Source organism: Pristiophorus japonicus, unplaced genomic scaffold, assembly GCF_044704955.1.
Source record: "Pristiophorus japonicus isolate sPriJap1 unplaced genomic scaffold, sPriJap1.hap1 HAP1_SCAFFOLD_30, whole genome shotgun sequence".
Lineage (NCBI taxonomy): Eukaryota > Metazoa > Chordata > Chondrichthyes > Pristiophoridae > Pristiophorus > Pristiophorus japonicus.
In genome coordinates this window covers 3090217-3111081 of record NW_027252779.1, presented here as the reverse complement: position 1 = coordinate 3111081, position 20865 = coordinate 3090217, and the positions used below count along the sequence as shown (strand labels likewise).

The 20865-nt window shown below is 43.6% G+C and overlaps 1 non-coding gene across 1 annotated transcript; it reads right to left on the bottom strand.

The window, feature by feature from the left end:
* Positions 1–5837: 5837 nt before the first annotated feature.
* Positions 5838–5920, bottom strand: trnas-uga (transfer RNA serine (anticodon UGA)). Its single transcript has one exon. It is a non-coding gene; the product is annotated as a tRNA-Ser (tRNA).
* Between the last annotated feature and the right edge of the window lie 14945 nt (positions 5921–20865).

Sequence of the window (20865 nt, the reverse complement as noted above, 5' to 3'; positions counted from 1 at the left end):
CTATATATGAACCTGTAAAGCATGACAACGGCGGAAATATAAAGAACGCCCAGCCCAATAAGTTCGCCCCACACAACTTCTACACCCCTTGCACCGAAACATCACATACACCACCCCAACCCGAGCCATGCGAACGCATGGGAGAAGTAAAAAAGCAGAAATAAAACCCAGGCGAATTGTGGGAAAAAATCTGTTAAAATTCCTCTCCATCTAAGCGATCAAAATTAGTCCAAGAGATCAACTTGGTCGTATTGGAATCCTACAGTACTTACCATCGTTGCTGCGCCAGCCAACAAAAGGTTATCCAGCCTAATCCCACGTACCAGCTCTCGGTCCGTAACTTTGCTGGTTACAGCAAGGACATTGTACTTGACTGTATAAAACATTGGTTAGGCCGCTGCTGGAGTACTGTGTGCAGTTCTGGTCACCACATTTAAAAAAAAAGATGTGATTGCGCTGGAAAGGGTACTGAGGAGATTTACATAAAAATGTTGCCTGGACTGGAGAATTTTGGTGATGAGGAAAGATTGGAAATGCTGAGTCTGTTTTCTTTGGACCAGAAGAGGCTGAGGGGAGACTATATTGAGGTGCATAACTTTATGAGGACCCGAGATAGAGTTGGTAGGAAGATCCTGTTTCCCTTTGCAGAGTGGTCAACAATCAGGGGGAATAGATTTAAACTAAGTTCGGGATGGACCAATTTCCCTATCTTGGGCGCCTCCTATCAACACGAGCAGGCATTGATGATGAGATCCAACACCGCCTGCAGTACGCCAGTGCAGCCTTCGGCCGCCTGAGGAAAAGAGTGTTTGAAGATGAGTCCCTCAAAACTTTCACCAAGCTCATGGTCTACAAGGCTGTAGTAATACCCGCCCTCCTGTATGGCTCAGGGACATGGACTATGTACAGTAAACACCTCAAGTCGCTGGAGAAATGCCACCAGCGATGTCTCCGCAAGATCTTGCAAATCCCCTGGCAGGACAGACGCGCAAAAATTCGCGTCCTCGTCCAAGACATCATCCCCAGCATTGCACCACTTACCACACTTGATCAGCGCCGCTGGGCAGGCGATATGCCAGACACGACACTGCCATAGCAATTGCTCTTCTCGGAACTCGTCCACGGTAAATGAGCCAAAGGCGGACAGAGGAAACGTTACAAAGACACCCTCAAAGCCTCCCTGATAAAGTGTGACATCCCCACTGTGGGAGTCCTTGGCCATAGATCGCCCTAAGTGGAGGAAGTGCATGCAGGAGTGTGCTGAGCTTCTCGAGTATCTTCGCCGAGAGCATGCAGAAATCAGGTGCAGGCAGCGGAAGGAGCTGCGGCAAGCCAGGCTCCCTGATCTTCCTTTCCCTCAACGACGATCTGTCTGAACTGTGACAGAGACTGTGGTTCCCGTATTGAACTGCACAGCCATCTAAGAACACATGCTAAGAGTGGAAGCAAGTCTTCCTCGATTCCGAGTGACTGCCTATGATGATGAATTAGGGGGAGGGTTAGACGAGCTGCGAGGATAAATGTCTTTATCCAGGGCGTCATGGTAGTCGGGAACTCAATGCCTCAATGCGGCAGAAACCCTCACACATTTTAACAATACTTCAATGCCACTTAAATTGCTGTAACCCATTGGACGGACTTAGAGCTGGGAAGTGGGAATTTGGCTGGAAAGCTCTTGATCAGCCTCCTCGGGCACTATTGGCTGAAATGGCCTCCTTTCATGCTGCACATTTTTGCATTTCCTACACTCCAAAGTGATCACATCATAAAAGTAATTAATTTGCTCTGAACTGCTTTGGGAAGTGCTGAGGTGAAAGTCGCTGGAGGAATGCTAACATTTTAATGTAAAAGTGCCATAAGAAAGCACATAGCGTGAAAGCCGGTTGCCTCACTTGGTTAGCGCTGGGTGTTGCTAACGGCAAATTGGCGAATTCGAACCCATTACGGGCCATTTATTTTATTTTTGGTGGTGCGGTTGGGCTGCAAGTATTTTAGAGCAGCTTAAACATTCAGTGACGAAACTCACACCAAACCTGTAATACATTGAAGCAATGCTGCAAAACATTAGTTCTGCCGAGAGCTGGCGGAGTGTTTCCAGCATTAAATGAAGAATTCGATATCCGCTGGGGATTTGTGACTTCTCGTATTTCAATCAGTGAAAGGCTCACTGCCGCTGATTGGTTTGTAGTGCAAAGTATGGAACTGATCTGAACACAATTCCACTGCGTAATCCCTCATTATAAGAACATAGAATTAGGACAGGAGTAGGCCATCTCGTCCATCGAGCCTGATCCGCCATTCAACAAGATCATGGCTGATGTGGCCGTGGACTCAGCTCCACTGACCCGCCCGCTCCCCGTAACCTTTAATTCTCTTATTGGTAAAAAATGTATCTATCTGTGATTGGAATACATTCAATGAGCTAGCCTCAACTGCTTCCTTGGGCAGAGAATTCCACAGATTCACAACTCTCTAGGAGAAGAAATTCCTTCTCAACTCGGTTTAAAATTGGCTCCCCCGTAATTGAGGCTGTGCCCCCTAGGTCTAGTCTCCCCGACCAGTGGAAACAACCTCTCTGCCTCTATCTTGTTCATCCCTTTCATTATTTTAAATGTTTCTTTCAGATCACCCTTCATCCTTCTAATCTCCAACGAGTAAAGACCCAGTCTACGCAATCTATCATAATAAGGTAACCCCCTCATCTCCGGAATTAGCCAAGTGAATCGTCTCTGTACCCTCTTCAAATCTTGTATATCCTTCCTAAAGTAAGGTGATCAAAACTGCACGCAGTGCTCCAGGTGCGTCCTCAACAATGCCCTATACAGTTGCAGCAGGACATCCCTGCTTTTGTACTCCATCCCTCTCGCAATGAAGGCCAACATTCCATTCGCCTTCCTGATTACTTGCTGCATCTGCAAACTAACATTTTGGCATTCATGAGCAAGGACCCCCAGGTCCCTCTGCACCTCAGCATGTTGTAATTTCTCCCCATTCAAATAATATTCCTTTTTCCTGTTTTTTTTCCACAAGGTGGATGACCTCATATTTTTCGACATTGTATTCCATCTGCCAAACCTTTGCCCATTCGCTTAACCTATCTAAATCTATTTGCAGCCTCTCTGCGTCCTCTACACAATCCGCTTTCCCACTAATCTTTGTGTCATCTGTAAATTTTGTTACACGACACTCTGTCCCCTCTTCCAGGTCATCGATGTATATTGTAAACAGTTGTGGTCCCAGCACCGATCCCTGTGGCACACCACTAACCACCGATTTCCAACCCGAAAAGGACCCATTTATCCCGACACTCTGCTTTCTGTTAGCTAGTCAATTCTCTATCCATGCTAATAGATTTCCTATGTCTCCACGTACATTTATCTTCTGCAGTAACCTTTTGTGTGGCACCTTATCGAATGCCTTTTGGAAATCTAAATACACCATCCATCCGTACACCTCTATCCACCATGCTCGTTATATCCTCAAAGAATTCCAATAAATTATTTCAACATGCTTTGCTCTTCCTGAATCCATGTTGCGTCTGCTTGATTGTACTATTCCTATCTAGATGTCCCGATATTTCTTCCTTAGTGATAGATTCAAGCATGTTCCCCACTATAGATATTAAACTAACCGGCCTATAATTACCTGCCTTTTGTCTGCCCCCTTTTTTAAATAGAGGTGTTAGATTTGCTGTTTTTTAATTCGCTGATACCTCCCCAGATTCCAGAGCATTTTGGTAGATTATAACGAATGCATCGGCGAGAACGTCCGCCATCTCTTTTAATACCCTGAGATGCATTTCATCAGGACCAGGGGACTTGTCTACCTTGAGTCCTATTAGCCTGTCCAGCACTACCCCCCTCGTGATAGTGATTATCTCAAGGTCCTTCCTTCCCACATTCCCGTGACCAGCATTTTTTGGCATGGTTTTTGTGTGTTCCACTGTGAAGATCGAAGCAAAATAATTGTTTGAGGTCTCAGCCAATTCCACATTTCCCATTATTAAATCCCCCTTCTCATCTTCTAAGGGACCAACATTTACTTTTGTCACTCTTTTCCGTTTTATATATCGGTACAAGCTTTTAATAACTATTTTTATGTTTTGTGCAAATTTACCTTCGTAATCTATCTTTCCTTTCTTTATTGCTTTCTTCGTCATTCTTTGCTGTCGTTTAAAATTTTCCCAATCTGCTAGTTTCCCACTAACCTTGGCCACCTTATACACATTGGTTTTCATTTTGATACTCTCCTTTATTTCCTTGGTTATCCACGGCTGGTTATCCCTTCTCTTACCGCACTTCTTTTTCACTGGAATATATTTTGTTGAGCACTATGAAAGAGCTCCATAAAAGTCCTTCACTGTTCCTCAATTGTGCCACCGTTTAGTCTGTGTTTCCAGTCTACGTCAGCCAACTCTGCCCTATCCCACTTTAGTCACCTTTGGTTAAGCATAGTACGCTCTTTTGAGACACGACTTCCTCACCCACAATTTGTATTTCAAATTCAACCATATTGTGATCACTCATTCCGAGAGGATCTTTGACTGGGAGATCGTTTATTATTCCTGTCTCATTACACAGGACCAGATCTAAGATAGTTTGCACCCATGTTTGTTCTGTATCATACTGTTCTAAGAAACAATCCCGTATGCATTCTATGAATTCCTCATCAAGTCTACCCAGTGCGATTTGATTTGACCAATCGATATGTAGGTTAAAATCCCCCATGATTACTGCCGTTCCTTTTTCACATGCTTCCATTATTCCCTTAGTTATTGCCCGCCCCACCGTGAAGCTATTAATTGGGGGCCTATAAGCTACGCCCACCAGTGACTTTTTCCCCTTACTATCTCTAATCTCCACTCACAATGATTCAACATGTTGTTCATATAGCCAATATAATCTCTCACAACTGCCCTGATATGATTTTTTATTATCAGAGCTACCCCACCTCCTTTCCCTTCTTGTCTATCTTTCCGAATTGTCAGATACCGCTGTAGGTTTAATTCCCTGTCCTAGCCAACCTGCAACATTTCTGTAATGGCCACCAAATCATACCCATTTATGATGATTTGTGCCGTCAACTCATTTGCTTTATTTCGAATGCTGCGTGCGGTTAGGTAGAGGGTTTTAATACTAGTTTTTAAACAATGATATTTAGTTTTGACCCATCCTGCATCCCCTTTATATTCATACATAGTGTTCCTTCCTATCACCTTGTCGTTTACCCTTACCCCAGTACTACTCTGCTCTGTTGCCTCCTGCCTTTTGCATGTTTTCTTGGGGTCCTGTGATCTGAGCTGTCATCCACTCTAACTAGCTCAGAGCCCTGTCCTGGGTTCCGAGTACTGCTTGCATTGCGGCACCGAGATTTCATGTTTGCCTTTCTATTACACTTTGACCCATTAGATTTTTGCTGTATATTAGTCTGCTCCAAACTACAGGGGCCACATCGCTTAATGGATAAGGCATCTACTTTGATGCAAACCCTGATGTTATCAGAAAATTGCAACGTCAAACGCTGCCGTGGTCATTTTGGCAAAACTTGTTCATCTTTATAAAACCAAACCTCGTTCGCACTCATTAACTAAAGGTGAGTTCCTCCCAAACAATGCACTGATCTTTATTAAAAGGCATTTTTTTCATGCTGTGTATATTGCTCACTGATTTTTGCAGATAGTGTCGAAAAAACCAACAATTAATACCGATAAACTATTGATGTTTCCAGTTCGAACAACAGCTTCGCGTCAATCAGTGCAATAAATGGAAGTGGAGGGAATTGTGATCAGATTCCAATGACATCCCCGTGAATCGATAAAAAAAGAGCACCTGTAGAATCACTGCGAGCAGGTTTCGAACCTGCGCAGGGAAACCCCCATTGGATTTCAAGTCCAACGCCTTAACCACTCGGCCATCGCAGATACACAACAAAACTGCTTTAATCGTCAAATCGTTGGTGCAATTTATCAGAGAGACCGCCTGCATGCTTGCCCGATTGGATCTCCCAGACGATGCGAAAATTAAATCATAGAATCACAAAATCTCACAGCAAAGAAGGAAAAATTTCGGTCAGAACTGAAATAATTTACATTTCGGGAAAAACTCAACAGTCTGGGGAACTTCTTTCTTGAAAAGCAAGGGAGATATATTTTTAACATTATGAAGGTATTTGATCGAGTTGATGTGGAGAAAATATTTTCTATTGTGCAGGAGTTCAGAACGGGAGGTCACTGATAAACTCAGTAGACAAATCAAGAGCAACTTATTTACCAAAGAGTGGTTAGAATGTCGAAGATGCTACACGAGCCGTAGTTGAGGCGAATAGCACAGATTCATTTTAAAGGGATTACCTCAGCACATGACTGAGAAAGCAATAGAACAATATGCTGATAGGATCAAGTGAAGTAGGGTAGTGTGCAGCATTAACTCTAGCAACACCAGTTAGGTGCAATTGTCTCTTTCTGTGATGCAATCTCTATATAACGTTAAGTAACACACATGTTAAACAACAACAACTTATACATAATTAGCACCTTGAAATTAACGAAACGTCCAAGGCGCTTCACAAGTGTTTTATGCGATACAAATTTGACACCGAGCCAGTAAATGCAAATTAGCGCAGGTGACTAAAAGATTGGCCAACCAGGTATGCTTGATAATGAGGAAGAAAGCTATAGATTGCAGGAAGATATCAAAGAACTGGTCAGGGGTTTAATGGAATTCAACCCGGAGAAGTGGTAGATAAAGCATTTGGGGAGTGCTTATAGGGAAAGCGAATAAACATTAAATGATCGGCCACTGATAAGTGTAGAGGTGCAAATGACCTTGGAGTGCATGTGCACAGAATCCTTGACGGTAGCAGAGCAGGTAGATAAGATGGTGTGAAGGATAGACAGAAAGGAAAAGGAGGCGGGGTGGCATTGCTGGTTAAAGAGGAAATTAATGCAATGATAAGGAGGGACATTAGCTTGGATGGTTTGGAAGCGGTATGGGGGAGCTGCAGTATACCAAATGGCAGAAAACGCTAGTGGGAATTGTGTACAGACCTCCAAACAGTAGTAGTGAGGTTGGGGACAGCATCAAACAAGAAATAAGGGATGTGTGCAATAAAGGTACAGCAGTTACCATGGGCGACTTTAATCTATATATTGATTGGGCGAACCTAACTGGTAGCAATGCGGTGGAGGACGATTTCCTGGAGTATATTAGGGATGGTTTTCCAGACCAATATGTCGAGGAACCACCGAGAGAGCTGGCCATCGTAGACTAGGTGATGTGTAATGAGATGGGACTAATTGGCAATCTTGTTGTGCGAGGCCCCTTGGGGAAGAGTGACCATAACATGGTAGAATTCTTTAGAAGATGGAGAGTGACACAGTTAATCCAGAAACTAGGGACCTGAACTTTAGGAAAGGTAATTTCATGGTATGAGGCGTGAATTGGCTAGAATAGACTCGCAAATGATACTTAAAAGGTTGACGGTGGATAGGCAATGGCAAACATTTAAAGACCACATGGATGAACTTCAACAATTGTACATCCCTGTCTGGAGTCAAAATACAACGGGGAAGATGGCTCAACCGTGGCTAACAAGGGAAATTAAGGATAGTATTAAACCAAAGAAGAGTTATACAAATTGGCCAGAAAAATCAGGAAACCTGAGGACTGTGAGAAATTTAGAATTCAGCCAAGGAGGACTAAGGGTTTCGTTAAGATGGGAGAAAAGAGTAGGAGACGAAGCGTGCCTGAAGCATAAAAAATGACTGCCAAAGCTTCTATATGAATGTGAAGAGACAAAGATGAGTGAAGACAAACATAGGTCCCTTGCAGTCGGATTCAGGTGAATTTATAATGGGGAACAAAGGAAAGGCAGACTAATTGAACAAATACTTTGGTTCTGTCATCAGGACGGAAGACACAAATAACCTTCCTGATGTACTAGGGGACCGAAGGTCGAGTGCGAAGGAGGAACTGAAGGATATGCTGATTAGGTGGGAAATTGTGTTGGGGAAATTGACGTGATTGAAGGCCGATAAATCCCCGGGGCCTGATAGTCTGCATTCCAGAGTACTAAAGGAAGTGTCCCGAGAAATAGTGGATGCATTCGTGATCATTTTCCAACAGTCTATCGACTCTGGATCAGTTCCCATGGACTGGAGGGTTGGTAATGTAACACCACTTTTTAAAAACGGAGGGAGAGAGAAAATGGTAATTATAGATCGGTTAGCCTGACATCAGTCGTGGGGAAAATGTTGGAATCAATTATTAAAGATGAAATCGCAGCGCATTTGGAAAGCAGTGACAGGGTCAGTCCAATTCTGCATGGATTTATGAAGGGAAAATAAAGCTTGACGAATCTTCCAGAATCTTCTGAATATGTAACTTGCAGAGTGGACAAGGGAGAACCAATGGATGTGGTGTATTTGGACTTTCAAAAGGCTTTAGATAAGGTCCCACACAAGAGATTTGTGTGCAAAATCAAAGCACATGGTATTGGGGGTAATCTACTTACGTGGATAGAAACATAGAAACAAAGACAATATGTGCAGGAGTAGGCCATTCGGCCATTCGAGCCTACACCGGCATTCAATCAGATCATGGCTGACCATTCCTTCAGTACCGCTGTCCTGCTGTCTCTCCATACCCCTTGATCCCCTTAACCGTAAGGGCCATATCTAACTCCCTCTTTCATATATCCAATGAACTGGCATCAACAACTCTCTGCGGCAGGGAATTCCACAGGTCAACAACTCTCTGAGTGAAGAAGTTTCTCCTCATCTCAGCCGTAAATGGCCTGCGCCTTATCCTAAGACTATCTCCCCTGGTTCTGGACTTCCCCAATATCGAGAACATTCTTCCCGCATCTAACTTGTCCAGTCCCCTGAGAAACTTATATGTTTCTATGAGATCCCCTCTCATCCTTCTAAACACCAGTGAATAAAGGCCCAATTGATCCAAACGCTCCTCATATGACAGCCCAGCCAACCCTGGAATCAGTCTGGTGAACCTTCGCTGCACTCTCTCAATAGCAAGAACGTCCTTCCTCAGACTAGGAGACCAAAACTGAACACAATATTCCAGGTGAGGCCTCATTAAGGCCCAGTACAACTGAAGTAAGTCTTCCCTGCTCCTATATTCAAATCCCCTAGCTACGAAGGCCAACATACCATTTGCCTTCTTTACCACCTGCTGTACCTGCGTAACCACTTTCAGTGACTGATGAACCATGACACCCAGGTCTCGCTGCACCTCCCATTTTTCTAGTCTGCCAACATTCAGATAATATTCTGCCTTCGTGTTTTTGCCTCCAAAATGGATAACCTCACATTTATCCACATTATACTGCATCTGCGATGTATTTGCCCACTCACCTAATCTGTCCACGTCATCCTGCAACCTCTTAGCGTCCTCCGCACAGCTCACACCTCCACCTAGTTTAATGTCATCCACAAACTTGGAGATATTACACTCTATCCCTTTGTCCAAATCGTTAATGTATATTGTAAAGAGCTGGGGTCCCAGCACTGAGCCCTGCGACACTCCACTAATTACTGCCTGCCATTCTGAAAAGGACCCGTTTATCCCGACTCTCTGCTTCCTGTCTGCCAACCAGATCTCTATCCACGTCAGTACATTACCACCAATACCATGCGCTTTGATTTTGTATAACAATCTCTTGTGCGGGACCTCGTCAAAAGCCTTTTGAAAGCCCAAGAACACCACATCCATTAGTTCTCCTTGTGCACTCCACTAGTTACATCCTCAAAAAATTCCAGAAGATTCGTCAAGCACGATTACTTTTTTAGAAATCGATTCTGACTCGTTCCGATCCTGTCACTGCTTTCCAAATGGGCGCCTTAATGATTGATTCCAACATTTTCCCCATTACGGATGTCAGGCTAACCGGTCTATAATTACCCGCTTTATTTCTCCCTCCATTTTTAAAAAGTGGCGTTATATTAGCTACCCTCCAGTCCATAGGAACTGATCCAGAGTAGATAGATTGTTGGAAAATGATCACCAATGCATCCACTATTTCTCGGGCCACTTCGTTAAGTACTCTGACATGCAGACTATCAGGACCCGGGGATTTATCGTCCTTTAATTCCATCAACTTCCCTAACACAATTTCCCACCTAATAAGGATATCTTTCAGTTCCTCATTCTCACTAGACCCACTTTTCCCTCGTACATTCGGAAGGTGATCGGTATCTTCCTTTGTGAAGACTGAACCGAAGTGTCGAGAACTGGTTGGCAGACAGGAAGCAGCGAGTCGGGATATACGGGTCCTTTTCAGAATGGCCGGCAGTGACTATTGGAGTGCCTCAGGGCTCAGTGCTGGGACCCCAGCTCTTCACAGAATACATTAATGATTCAGATGAAGGAATTAAGTGTAATATCTCCAGGTTTGCAGATGAAACTAAATTAGCTGGCGGTGTGAGCCGTGAGGAGGACGCTAAGTGGCTGCAGGTTGACTTGGAAAGGTTGGGTGAGTGGGCAAATACATGGCAGATGCAGTACAATGTTGATAAATGTGCGGTTATCCACTTTGATGGCAAAATAACGCAGGCAGAATATTATCTGCATGGCGGCAGATTAGGAAAAGGTGAGGTGTAACGAGACCTGGGTGTCATGGTTCATCAGTCATTGAAAGTTGGCATGCAGGTACAGCAGGCTGTGAAGAAGGCAAATGGTATGTTGGCCTTCATAGCTCGGGGATTTGAGTATAGGTACAGGGTCATCTTACTGCAGTTGTCAAGGGCATTGGTGAGACCTCACTTGGAATATTGTGTTCAGTTTTGGTCTCCTAATCTGTGGAAGGAAGTTCTTGCTATTGAGGGAGTGCAGCGAAGGTTCACCAGACTGATTCAAGGGATGGCTAGACTGACATATGAAAAGAGACTGGATCAACTGGGCCTTTATACACTGGAGTTTAGAAGGATGAGAGGGGATCTCGTAGAAACATGTAAGATTCCGACGGGACTGGACAGGTTAGATGCGGGAAGAATGTTCAAAATGTTGGGAAAGTCCAGTAAAGGGGATCACAGTCTTAGGATAAGGGGTAGGCCATTTCGAACGAAGATGAGGATAAACTTCTTCACTCAGAGAGTTGTTAACCTGTGGAATTCCCTGTCGCAAAGAGTTGTTGATGCCAGGTCATTGGATATATTCAACAGGGAGTTATTGTGGCCCTTATGGCTAAAAGGATCAAGAGGTAGGGAGGAAACAGGAAAGCGGTACTGAGGGAATGATCTGCCATGATCTTATGGAGTGGTGGTGCAGGCTCCAAGTGTCGAATGGCGTACTGCTGAATCTATTTTCGATGTTTCTATGTTGAGAAGCAACACGGAATACTTGCCTTCATTAGATGAGCCATAGAATACAAGATCGGGGAAGTTATGATTCAAATGTGTAAAACTCGAGTTGGGCCACCGCTAGATTATTGCTTGCTTCTCTGGTCACCGCATTACAGGAATGATCAGACAGCACACGTGAGCATACAGTTTAGATTTAGGCGGATGGTGAATTTAGCTCTGAGTAAATATTGCATCGGCTGGGTTTGTTTTCTTTGTAACAGAGGATGCTAAGGGGGTCCGTATTGAAGTGAATAAAATCATGAGTGGTCTAGGTCGAGTGCAGAGAAAGGATCTATTTCCTTAGCAGAGTGGCCAACAACCAGGCGTCATAGATTTAAAGTATTTGATAGGAGGTTTTTCGGAATTTGAGGTACACTGTTTTCACCCAGGGGTGGTGAGAGTCTGGAACCCACTCCTGAAAGTGATTTAGAGGCAGAAGTCCTCAGCACTTTTAAAAGTCCTTGAATGTGCACTTCAATTCCAGTAACCTAAAAGGCTATGGACCAAGAGCTGGAAAGTGGCATTAGTCTGGATAGGTCGGATTTTAGACGGAATTATGGTCATGATCTGCTGTTTCTTCGGCAGCGCAGTGCATTTTGCTGCAATTCAATACTTCAATACTGCGATACTGCGTTCCCTGCAAGTCCTCCTATACGGGTGGCTCCAATCCTATCCACTTTTCCATTGAGTTCTCTTAGAACCTGAGTCTATTGCACAGGAACAAGAGTAAGCCATCGAATCTGTTACAGAATGACAGCAGGATTCCATTCACCCCTGGAGCCAGTTGCAAAGGACAAGAGGAAGTAATTCAAATCCTTGGGCTTTTTATACAAGAATAGAAGAACGCCTTCGGCCGCTCGTACCTGCTGCATAGATGACGAGGAGGCACACTTTCCTGTTACACAGAATTAGCTGGAGGCCATTCAGCCGCACTGCACTGTTGCACAGGGAAAGGAGGAGGCCATTAACGCCTCAAATTTGAGCCTCAGGAGAGGCAGAAGCCGATCAGTTCCTTGAGCTTGCTCTACAAGAAGAGTATAAGTCCATTTAGATCCTAGAACATAGAAACATAGAAATCGGGAGCAGTCGTTGCCCTACGAGTCTGCACCGCCATTTAATATGATCATTCCTTATCCTCTATCTCAACACCATATTCACGCTTTCCCGCCATATCACTTGATGTCTTTTTTGTCTAGAAATCTATCTCCCTCTTAAATATATTCAGTGACTTGGCATTCGCAGCCTTCTGTGGAAGGGAATTCCATAGCTGCACCACTCTCTGATTGAAAAACAAATCTCACCTTCTCCTTCCAAAATTTCCTACCCCGTATCCTGAGACTGTGACCCCTTGTTATAACCTTCCCAATCAGGTGAATCATCTTCCCCGCATCCAGTCTATTCAACCATTTCAGAATGGTATACGTTTCAATGAGATCCTCTCTCATTCCTCTAAACACTACAGGATACAGGCCGAATCCACCCAATCTCTGCTCATACGACAGTCCTGCCATCCCAATAATCCATCTGGTGGACCTTCGCTGCACTCGCTCTATGGCAAGTATATCCTTTCTTGTGTAACGAAACTAAAACTGCACACAATACTCCAGGTGCGGTTTCATCAAGGCCCTATAGAACTGTAGTAACACAACTTTACTCATTTACTCACATCCTGTTGGAATGAAGGCCAACATACCATCTGCCTTCCTAAGTGCTTGCTGCACCTGCATGTATGCTTTCAATATACTATTTTACAAGGACACCAGGTCCCTCTGCCCATCGATCCTGTTTCCTGTCGATTAACCAATTTTCAATCCATGCTAGTATATTACCCCCAAACATATATGCTTTAATTTTGCACACTACATCTTACTTGGGACTTTATCAGAGGCCTTCTGAAAATTCAAATACGCTATATCCACTGGTTCTCCCTTAACTTTTCTATCAGTTACATCCTCAAAAACTCGAGTAGGTTTTTCAAACATAGTTTTCTTTTCATGAATTCATGTTGACTTTGTCTAATCCCTTTGGTATTATTTAAGTGTTCCATTATAATATCCTTCACTATAGATTCTCACATTTTCCCTACAACTGGTGTTCGGATAACCGGTCTGTCATTCCTTGTTTTCTCTCTCCCTCCATTTTTAAACAGTGGGGTTACATTTGCCTCCGTGCAAACTGCAGGAACTGTTCCATAATCTAAAGATGTTTGGAAGTTGTCAACCAAGGCATGCACTATTTCCATTGCAACCCCTTTTAGTACTTTGGGATGCAGATCATCACGCCCTGGGGATTTATCGGCCTTCATTCCCATTAGTTTCCTCAGCACTATTTTCTTATAAATAATCATGTCCGTTAATTCCTCTTGCTCACTAGACCTTTGGTTCACAAGCATATTTGGGATGTTATTTATGTCCTCCCTGAAACAGAACCGAAGTATTTATTTAATTGTCCTGCCATTTCCTTGTTCCACATTATAAATTCCCCCGTCTCTGTATGTAAAGGGCCTACATTTGTCTTCACTAATCTTTTCCTTTTTACGAACTTGTAGAATCTACTGCAGCCGGTTTTTATGTTCCTTGCAAGTTCACTCTTATACTCTATTTCTCGCCTTTCAATCAATCTCTTGGCACATTTTTGCTGAATTCTAAATTGTTCCCCATCCTCAGGCTTGTACTTTTTCTGGCAACTTTGTATAACTCTTCTTTGAATCTAATACTATCTTTAATTTATTTTGTTAGCCATGGTTGGGCCAGCATCCTTTTTTTTTTAAACCAGAAAGGAAAGTATAACTGCCGCAATTGATACATTCGTTCCTGAAATGTTAGTCCTTGCCCATCCACCAACATGACGTTTATTGACTCTTCCCAATCAATCATACCCATGCAATTCATTCCCCATGCATTCGTAGTTTCCTTTGCTTAGAATTAGGACCATAGATTCGGATTGAGCTACTTCACTTTCCATCTTAATAACGAGTTGAATCGAGTTATTGCCACTCTTCGCTAAAGGACCTCAGACAACTTGACTTTTAATTAACCCCTTCTCAAAAATAAGACCCAATCTAGGATATTCTGTTCCCGAGTAGGCTCCGCAAAATACTGGGCTAAAAAAACAACTGGTACAAACGCCAGGAATTAATCGGCCACATTATTATTACTTTAATTTATACGTAGTTTAAAGTCACCTTCGATGATGGTCGTACCCTTGTTACATGCAGCTCTAATTTCCTGTTAATGTTATCCTCTACACTACCACAACTGGTTGGATGCCTATGGACAACTCACACCAATCTTTTCTGGTCCTTCGTTCTCCTTAGCGCCATCCAACTGAATCTACATCTTGTCTTTATGAGCCGAATATCTTTCTCATTATTGCGCTGATATCATCCTTTACCAACAACGCAACACAATCCGTTCTTCCTTTTTGCCTGTCCTTTCTAAATACCGAATATCATTTGATATTCAGTTCCCAACCCTAGTCACCGTGCAACCATATATCTGTAATTGCACCGATATTGTATCTGTTTACATCTGTTTACGCTGTTAATTCTTCTACCTTATTACAGATGCTTCATACATTCAGATACAATGCTTTTGGATTTGTCTTTATAACATTATTAGAGATCATAACATTTTTTTGCAGTATAGCTCGATTTAGCTTATCGCTTTTTTTGTTATCAGGATCCTATTTTTTAGTGCACTCTTTTGTTTGTATACTCTGTTCCTTCTTGACATAATGTGATTACATTACAACAATCACTTTCCGGCATTGCTTCATTTTCATTTCTCTTTAGCATTCGAGATGTATCTGCACAACGACCTCCGCCCAGCGCCCCCCGCGGCCCCATATCCCGAACCCCACTCCGCTCTCCCCTTAATAGAACACGTTGCATAGGATTAGGACGAGGCATTTCAGACCAACCGACCTGTTATACAGGAACAGTTTGAGATTAATCAATCCCTAGAACCTGTTATCTAGGACGCGGGGGATGACATAGCATCCCTCAAACTATTGCACAGGAACAGCCTGAGTCATTCATCCACTCTAGCACATTACACAGCCGGAGGCCTGTGGCTTTGGACTAGTAATCCAGTGAGAGAAAATCACAGTCCACCAAGAGAGTAGGACAATTTAAATTCAATGAAATACATCGAGAAATTTAAAAGTATTAATAATGTTGACCAATAACGCAACACACCATCTCGTTCAACAGTCTCCTTTCGTGAAGGAAATCTGCAGTCATTACTGGTCTGGGCCCAAATGTGGCTCCAGATCCAGAGCAACGTGGTTGGCTCTTTACGGACCTCTGAAAAGGCCCAGCGAGAAACTGATTTGCATAAGGTGGCTAACCATCACCTTCACAAGGGCAATTAGGGAATTGCAACAAAGGCTGCCCTTGCTAGCATTGTCCACATGCTAGAATTAATAAAATAAACAATAGGATCTCTAGATTGTTACACAGGAAAAAGAAGAACCGCAAGAGAGGTCAGAGAATGTGGAGTCAGGAGACAACTAGATAAATGTACAGCTAGCTGGCTTTAAGACAGAAAGCAGAGAGTAGGGGTAAAAGTTAGCTTTTTAGAGAGGCAGAAGGTGGGTAGTGCTGTTCCACAAGGATCGGTGCTGGGACCACTGTTGTTTTCAATTTATATTAAGGACTTCTACCTGGGTTCAAAAACACAATTTCTCAATTTGCGGATGATGCCAAATTAGTTGGATATTCAATACTGAGGATGACTGTGACAAATTCGGTCGCGCAAACCTGTTGCATAGATGACGAGAAGGCAATGTCAAACCAACGAACCTGTTGCACAGAAAAAGTAGGAGGCAATTGAGCCTCTCCAGTCTGTTACACAAAAAAGGAGAAGGCCATTAACCGCTTGCTAGCGATGTCATATGCTTGAATGAATAAAATAAAAAAATAGATTGTTACATGGTTACAACAAGAGTTGGAAAGTGGGATTAGGCGGGATCGCAATTTTCGGACGGTGCGGGGCCGAAGTAGCCTCCTTCCGTGCTGAAAGGTTCTACGAGTCCATGACAAAACATCCCTTTCAAACATAATGATTCGGGTCAGAGAGGGCATCCGTTTTAGACGGCGGAGGTTGATCCAGTGGCTATGCACGTTCATCGACCTCAAACGTTCACTCTGTTTCTAACTCTGCAGATTCTGCCTCATCTGCTGAGTGTTTCCAGATTTTTTTTTAGCTCAGATTACGCATCAACACTATTTTACTTTTGTATTGATGCACAATTTGGCGACACAGTGCTGCAATGGATAGCAGGTTAGATTTTTAATTCTTGGCATATTAAATATTCAAGGTTTTTGGGCTCGACTCCCACCAGAGTCAGAATTTGAGCCTGGGCCGCACAGTTAACTTTGCATCAAAGCAACACTTCAGAGAAGGCTAACTGTGGTCCCTGCACTTTCTGTTGCACAAGTGGCTCCAGTCCTTCCCAAGTATCATCTGAATATTTTGCACAGTAATAGATGCAAGCAATCGAGCCTGTTACACAGCGACAGGTGGAGGCCAATGAGCCACTTAACCCCTCAAACCAATTGCAAAGGGCAGGAGGAAGCCATTCAGCTGTGTGCGCCTGTTTTATAAGAAATGTCGAACTCCATTCGGTCGCTCGGACCTTTTGCATAGTTGACCAGAAGGCAATGCCAAACCAATGATACTGTTGAGCAGAAATAGGAGGACGTAATTGAGCCTCTCCAGTCTGTTGCACAAGGACAGGGAAAGGCCATTAACCCTCGAGCCTGAGGCATAGGACTGGCGGAAGCCATTCAGCACCTTGAGACTTATCTATAATAAGAGTAGAAGATAATGTCGCCATTCGAAAGGCTGAGGATGAGGCATTTGCGACTCAAGAACCTGTTATACAGGAACAGGAGGAGGCTAATCAATATCCCGATACTGTTGCGTAGGAACAGGGCACACCATTCCTTCCCTCAACCTGTTGCAAAGGAATAGGAGGTGTCATTGAGACTCTTGAGCGCATTACGCAGATGGAGGTCAATCATAGTAGCATGATGGTTATGTCACTGGACTAATAATCCAGAGAGAAGAAATCATAGCCCACCACTAGAGTGGGGAAATTTAAGTTCAATTAAGTAAATCTGGAATTTAAAAAGTATCAATAATGATGACCATTCTAACAAACTCCTCATCTGGTTCACTTGTCTCCTTTCGGGAAATAATTCTGCCGTCCTTACCGGTCTGGGTCCTATATGTGACTCCAAACCCACAGCAATGTCGTTGGCTCTTAACTGACCTCTGAAATGGCCTGGCGAGTCAGTCGGTTGCGTAAAGTGACTCACCAACAATTTCACAAAGGCAGAATGAGATGGGCAACAAATCCGGCCCTTGTTAGCGATGTCGACATGCTTGAATGAATAAAATAAAAAAATAGATTGTTACATTGGTAAAACAAGAGTTGGAAAGTGGGGATTAGGCGGGATCGCAATTTTCGGACGGTGCGGACACGCTGGGCCGAAGTCGCCTCCTTCCGTGCTGAAATGTTCTACGAGTCCATGACAAAACATCCCTTTCAAACATAATGATTCGGGTCAGACAGGGCATCCGTTTTAGACGGCGGAGGTTGATCCAGTGGCTATGCAAGTTCATTGACCTCAAACGTTAACTATGTTTCTCTCTCTGCAGATTCTGCCTCATCTGCTGAGTGTTTCCAGATTTTTTTTTTAGCTCAGATTACGCATCAACACTAATTTACTTTTATATTGATGCACAATTTGGCGACTCTGTGGTGCAATGGATAGCACGTTAGATTTTTAATTCTTGACATATTAAACATTCAAGGTTTTTGGGTTCGACTCCCACCAGAGTCGGAATTTGAACCTGGGCCGCACAGTTAACTTTGCATCAAAGCAACACTTAAGAGAAGGCTAACTGTGGTCCCTGCACTTTCTGTTGCACAATGGCTCCAGTCCTTCCCAAGTATCATCTGAATATTTTGCACAGTAACAGATGCAAGCAATCGAGCCAGTCACACAGCGACAAGTGGACGGCAATGAGTCACTTAACCCCTCAAACCAATTGCAAAGGGCAGGAGGAAGCCATTCAGCTGTGTGCGCCTGTTTTATAAGAAATGTCGAACTCCATTCGGTCGCTCGAAACTTTCGCATAGTTGACCAGAAGGCAATGCCAAACCAATGAAACTGTTGAGCAGAAATAGGAGGATGTAATTGAGCCTCTCCAGTCTGTTGCACAAGGACAGGGGAAGGCCATTAACCCCTCGAGCCTGCGGCATAGGACTGGCGGAAGCCATTCAGCTCCTTGAGACTTAACTATAAGAAGAGTAGAAGTCAATGTAGCCATTCGAAAGGCTGAGGATGAGGCATTTGCGACTCACGAACCTGTTATACAGGAACAGGAGGAGGCTAATCAATCTCCCGATACTGTTGCGTAGGAACAGGGCACACCATTCCTTCCCTCAACCTGTTGCAATGGAATAGGAAATGTCATTCAGACCCTTGAGCGCATTACACAGATGGAAGTCAATCATAGTAGCATGATGGTTATGTCACTGGACTAATAATCCAGAGAGAAGAAATCATAGCCCAACACGAGAGTGGGGAAATTTAAATACAATTAAGTAAATCTGGAATTTTAAAAGTATCAATAATGATGACCATTTTAACAAAGTCCTCATCTGGTTCACTTGTCTCCTTTCGGGAAAGAATTCTGCCGTCCTTACTGGTCTGGGCCTATATGTGACTCCAAACCCACAGCAATGTCGTTGGCTCTTAACTGACCTCTGAAATGGCCTGGCGAGCCAGTCGGTTGCGGAAAGTGATTCACCAAAAATTTCACAAAGGCAGAATGAGATGGGCAACAAATCCGGCCCTTGCTAGCGATGTCGACATGCTTGAATGAATAAAATGAAAAAAATAGATTGTTACATCGGAACAAGAAGAGCTTCAATCCAGGACAGAGAATGCGGAGTTAGGTGACAACTAGTAGAATGGATAGCTCGCTGGCTTCAAGACAGAAATCAAAGAGTAGCTGTAAAAGTTAGCGTTTCTTAGACGCAGAAGGCGGGTAGTGGCGTTCCACAAGGATCGGTGCTGGGACCACTGTTGTTCAAAATTAATATTAAAGATTTAGACCTCGGAATCAAAAACAACATTTCTAAATGTGCGGGTGACACCAAATTAGGAACGATAGTCAATAAGGAGGAAGACTGCAAGAACTTACAAGAGGACATTAATAAACTTGCAGAATGTGCATATAATTGGCAAATGAATTTCAAACCATATAAATGTGAGGTGTTACATTTAAGTAGGAGACTTAGTGAGGTCACTTATTTTTGGAAGGTGCCAGTCTGGGTGGTGTGCAGGAAAAAAGGGATATCGGAGTACAAATACAAAAACTCTAAAAAATAACGGCATAAGTTAGCAAGGCCATAAAAAAGCAAACCAAACACGCTGATTCATTTCTAGACATACAGAATTGAACTGTAGCGACATTATGCTAAACCTGTATTTAACCTTCATTAGATCACGCTTAGAGTACTACGTAGAGTTCTGGTCGCCGTATTATAAAAAGGACATACAGGCATTTCAGACGATGCCGAGAAGATTTTCAAGGATGATACCAGAACAGCCAGCGTACACAAATCAGGAAAGGATGAACAGGCAGTGTCTCTTTTTTCTTGAAAAAGGAAGGTTGAGGCGTGACCTGATAGAGAATTTTAAAATTATGAAAGATTTTGATGGAGTGGATACCGTTAGAATGTTTCAACTTGTGGGGAGCAAAATAACTAGACGCTATCAATATAAGATAGTCACCATGAAATCTAAATAGGGAATTCAGAAGAAACTTATTTACCCAAAGAGTGGTGAGATTGTGGAACTCGGTACGACAGGGAGTGGTTGAAGAGAATAGTATGGAAGTATTTAAGGAGGGGATAGTCAGGCATATGAGAGAGAAGGAAATAGAGCATTAGGCTGTTGAGGAATGTTGAGCGGAGGCTCCAGTGGAGCATAAAAGACTGGCTGAGGCGAATGGCCTGTTTCAGTGCTGTATATCCGATGTAATCCAATGCTTGACAGGAGTGTACTTGCCTCCATTCCCGCCACCACCTCAATGAGAACCCAACAATGCACGAGGTAGAAAACGCCATAAGAAAGCTAAAAATTAACAAGGCTACGGGGGCTGACGGAATCATTGCTGAGGCATTAAGTATGGCGGTGAGGCACTGCTGGCGCGAATACCTGACCTTCTTTCTCTCATCTGGAGGGAGGAAAACATGTCGGGAGATCTTACTGATTCAGTGATCGTGAACATCTTTAATAAGGCAATAATCCGACTGCAGTAACTAAAGGGGAATCTCCCTGCTATCAGCCACTTGGAAAGTCGTCGCTAGCCTCCTCCTCAACTGACTTCTCCCTGTGGCCGAGGAGCTCCTCACGGAGTTGCAGAGCGGATTTCGTCCCTTCCGGGGAGCAACGGACATGATTTTATGCAGCACGACAGATGCAG